Here is a 4,732-nt window from a genome sequence, read left to right as displayed (position 1 = left end):
AAAAATCTTATTTTGGGCAGGGAGGGGATATCGCTATTATTTTACATCCAGAATGTCCAGAGGGTTTATTAGCACCTATTGACTTAAGAAATATGTGGGGAAGGGGAAAAATGAGCCTTCCTTGCCTCCAGATCCTGACTGGATGTTTGATCCTGGACACAAATGTCATTCTTGCCACAGAGGACCCAGATAAGCTACCAAAAGTCCCTTCAGGTCACTAATTCTATGCCTCAGAGCTGTCAATCTTCCCATCAAACTTGGTGTCACTCTGGTCCATTTCCCACTGGATACATTATCCGTGGAGAATCAATTGCACGGCTTGGGGTTGGGTTATTGATGCCATTATCTTGTTTACAGCTTATGGATGTTTCTGGCTTTAAAGCAGTGTCCTTCTAACACCTGAGTCAAAGAAAAGTCCAATTATTCTCATATTTCAGATGTCAAAATGGAGATGGATCCACTCAGGATTGTGTTGTTTGCAAGGTTTGATCCTGTACTGTGCTCTCTGGGAATGGCATAAAATGGATTTGCTTGGAAGGGACCTTAAAGATCAACCTCTTTTAACTCTCCTGACATGGGCAGGGGCACCTTCCACTATCCCAGCTTGCTCCAAGCCCTTTCCAACTTGGTCTTGAACACTTCCAGGGATGGGACAGCCACAGCAGCAGCCTGTGCCAGGGCCTCACCACCCTCACCACCTAATATCCCATCGAAATCCACCCTCTCTTATCTTAAAGCCATCCCCCCCTTGTCCTGTCACTGTTTGCCATGGCAAAAATTTCCAGCTTTCCTATATCCCCTTTTAGGTACTGGAAGGCCTCAGTAGGGTCTCTAGGATATCTGGTGAGCAGGTTCTGGAAGTTCTTCTCAGACAGGCTGAGGACTTGAACCTCATCTCTTGTCTAACTCCAAGAGCAAGATCCAATTTATATCTCACATGTCTCCAGCAGCAAATTTTTACAGGATTAGGTTGGCTTAGCCAGGAGAGATTTTCAGACCTGGATCCTAAATGGAGACCTCCCAACAGCCTGGTGTTACCTACCTGACTTCCAAACAGATTTGGAGGCTCGTGTTTCCCCTTTCCAGACAAGTCCTACAGAGCACCTCCTGCTGCAACTTGCAGTCTGAGATCTTGGCAGGGAATGTCTGTCTGCCCAGAAAAGCTCCTTGTGCATGGCAGGAGCTGCCAAATTCACAGCTGGGGCTTAGCCATGAACAATAGTGGAATTTTGGGGCAGAAACTATGGGAAGGGGCAGCACACACCCCATATGTGAAAGGAGTGAGTACCTGGAGGAGTTTCCTGAGGTTGGAAAAGCAATTCCCAGTGCTGAGACACACTCAAGATTGGATCAGAGCTGTGATAGCCATGAAAGTGCAGAACTTCCCATCCTCCACACATTTCACTGCCATGTGCCATAAGCTTTTCCCAGCTCTCACACCCAGGTTTTTCTCCTTGTTAGAGATTACCTGGTTTTTACAGACAAAGAATGAAGCTGAATCATTCACCCAGACTTAAGACTGCATAAAGCTTTGGATCCCACTCTTGAAACAGCCAGATCTAATGGGAGAAAGGACTCTTGAGTGCTTCATCCAGCTCTAGGTTCCCCAGCACAGGAAGGACATGGAGCTGTTGGAGCAAGTCTAGAGGAGACACCAAGGTGATCAGAGCAGCTCTGCTTTGAGGAAAGGTTGTGGGAATTGGGATTGTTTGGCCTGGAAAAAAAGAAGGCTTGGAGTGACCTAACTGTGGTCCTCCAGTATCTAAAGAAGCTGACAAGGAATATGGAGAGGAAGAATTTGCTAGAGCATGGAGTGACAGGACAAAGCTTCAAACTGAGAGTAGGTTTGGATTGGATATTAGGAAGAAATTCTTCCCTGGGAGGGTGGTGAGGCTCTGGCAAAAGCTGCTCAGAGAAGCTGTGACTCCTCCATCCCTGGCAGTGTCCAAGGTCAGGCTGGACAGAGCTTGGAGCAGCCTGGGATAGTGGAAGGTGCCCCTGCCTATGGCAGGGGGTGGGAATGAGATTATCTTTGATTTCCTTTCCAACCTAAACCACCCCATGTTTGATGCTTCTTGCATTGGAATGAAGCACATTCCAATGTGACCTTCAGCTGCAGGAAGGAGTTTGCTCTGGAACCTAAAGATGCTCCAGCTTTTCCCTCCATCTCCACATGTTTCTGGAGCCTTGCAGGGTCCTGGTCTAAACTTAGGGAAACTTTGTGGTCTCTCTGCTTTCCTTCTGAGCTGAGGGAAACCAGGAGGTGTCACCTCTTGGAGGCGTCCACTGCCTACATTCCCAGATTTATCCTCACTCTACACACAGCTTTAGGAGTGCTTTGGATCAGGACCCTCTCCAGGTTCGCTCTGAAATCCCTGGCACAAGGAATGCAAGGGAATGCTCAGGAAATGGAGCAGGATTCCCAAGCAGCAGCACAACCAAACAACACACTCCTTGCTCTTTGCAGTTTTGGGTAATTTGATTAAAAGTCAAGTTGTTAAACAATAACATTTAGAACATTTAGATGGGTATTTCTCATACATATATTTTAGATGGATATTTCTCTTATTTTTTTTATCCCAAACCCTTTACATTTAAGCACAAATTTACCCTCCAATCATTTCTAAATGCCTTTCTTTTTAAAACAATTGAAGACAGGGAAAATAATGTGTTACTGGATGCATACTGGGGAGCATAAGACTTATTTATTGAAGAGGCAGCAATGAACTACATATGTTACATAATTATATAGAAGAAAGCAGGATTGAAGTGTTCTGAAACAAAAAACTGCTAGCATTTGAAAAGAAGAGGGATATTAGAGGCAATTTATGTAGTTTAGAGTGATTTAAGTGTAGCTAAACAGTTGCACATTTTGGTGCAAAGTATGGCATAATAATCAAAAAGAACGGAAAAGTTTTTAAGTCTGTTTTCCTTGTCAGCTTCCCAGCTGATGCTCCACCAAGAAAACCTCTGATTTGTAGGGAGAGGCTGCTCCTGGCTTGGGTTTTCCTGATATTTGTTCTTCTCTTGCTTTGTTATGTGGTCAATCACACCATTCCAACACTGGAATGGATTGCTCGGAGAAGCTGTGGCTGCCCCATCCCTGGAAGGGTCCAAGACCAGGTTAGATGAGGCTTGGATCAACCTGGGACAGTGAGAAGTGTCCCTGCCCCTGGCAGGGAGTGAAATGAGGTGATCTTAAAGGTCCCTTCCAACCCAAACCATTCCATAGTTCTTGGAGGAGTGTTGGGCAAACTGTTTTGAACAGTAAAAGTCTGAAATTTTATTGTGTTCCAATAGATTTTGGGAAAGCTTAAGTCTCAGCAGAGCTGAAGTAGCTCAGCTGGGAGAGCATTAGACTGAAGATCTAAAGGTCCCTGGTTCAATCCCAGGCTTCAGCAGAGTTTTCCTGCACTTTTGTGTGCCCTGGGCTGGGCTCTCCAGTACAGGAGAAACCTGGACATCCAGGACAGATCCAGCCCAGGGCCAGCAGGACTGGGGGACACTGGAGGGCACTGGAACAACTCGGCTGTGGGGAAAGGATGAGGAGCTGGGACTGGTGGCCTTGAGAGAGAGTGGAGTTCCCCTTCTTAGACATATGGGAATAGTCCCGCTTTCCTTATGGAAGTGGTTCTGGGCAAGGGACCTCAACAAGTCTGAGCCTGTGAAAGAAGGACAGGGTTTTGCAATTCCAGTACTTCAGGAAAAATCGTTATATAAAGGGATTTTTGTTCCTTCCACTGCCTGTTCCCAGTCCTGTGGCACGGACTGCCCTGTAAATTGGTGGTAATGTTAAGCCACTGATGTGTGGGGGCTGTTTAGTCTGGAGTGAGTCCAGAGAAAACCACAAAGATTATTAGAGATATAGAGCTTTTCTCTTACGAGGAAAGGCTGGGTTTGTTCAGCCTGGAGAAGAGAAGGTTCCAGGGAGACCTCAGGGTCCTTTCCCTCAGCCTCAGTGCCTAAAGGGGCTCCAGGAGAGCTGGAGAGGGACTTTAGAAAAGGGCCTGGAGTGTCAGGACAAGAAGGAATGGCTTCAAACTGACAGAGGGCAGGGTTAGATGGGATACTGGGAAGAAATTCTTCCCTGGAAGGGTGGGGAGGCACTGGCACAGGTTTGCCAGTGAAGCTGAGGCTGCCCCATCCCTGGAAATGTCCAAGAGTTGGGACAGAGCTGGGAGCACCCTGGGATAGTGGAAGGTGTCCCTGCCTGTGGCAGGGTGTTGGAACTCAATGATCTTGAAGGCCCCTTCCATCCCAAACCATTCCATGACTTTATGCTCCTTTGAGGACAATCACTGGTGCCTGAGCACCTCTGCCAGGCAGTGTTCCAGGCTTTTAGCAGCACCAGCCACAGCTGCAGAGTCATCATTACCAGCAGAGCTCAGCTACTTGCAAGAATTAATGACTTGAGTCAGCTTAATTAAAGGTTTCTCCCCTTTGGCCTAAATGTTAATCCATTCTCCAGCCATGGAATTGCACAGGGGCTCTCTGAGCTCAATTCTTGGCTGTAGTGGTGACATTCTGTCAGTGAGGCACTGAAAGAGGGACTGGATCCTCCTCCCCCTTCACTGCTTCCCTCTCCCCAGAATAGGAGAAATAATGCTTTGACATCCCATTACATAATTTTCTTCTTGCAAGCCCTTGGAAATATCTTTATCGCAGAAAACAAAATTAAATAATCTTGGATATAACTTTTGAACTTCAGAGAAAAGGAAAAAGAGAAAGCCTG

The 4,732-nt window shown here is 46.6% G+C and overlaps 1 non-coding gene across 1 annotated transcript; it reads left to right on the top strand.

The window, feature by feature from the left end:
* Positions 1-3,328: 3,328 nt before the first annotated feature.
* TRNAF-GAA (transfer RNA phenylalanine (anticodon GAA)) lies at positions 3,329-3,401 on the top strand. The gene has a single exon. It is a non-coding gene; the product is annotated as a tRNA-Phe (tRNA).
* The last annotated feature ends 1,331 nt before the right edge of the window (positions 3,402-4,732 follow it).

This window comes from Cinclus cinclus, chromosome 1 (genome assembly GCF_963662255.1).
Source record: "Cinclus cinclus chromosome 1, bCinCin1.1, whole genome shotgun sequence".
Lineage (NCBI taxonomy): Eukaryota > Metazoa > Chordata > Aves > Passeriformes > Cinclidae > Cinclus > Cinclus cinclus.
The sequence above is the reverse complement of the archived record's forward strand: the minus strand, read 5'-3'. Positions and strand labels throughout refer to the sequence as shown.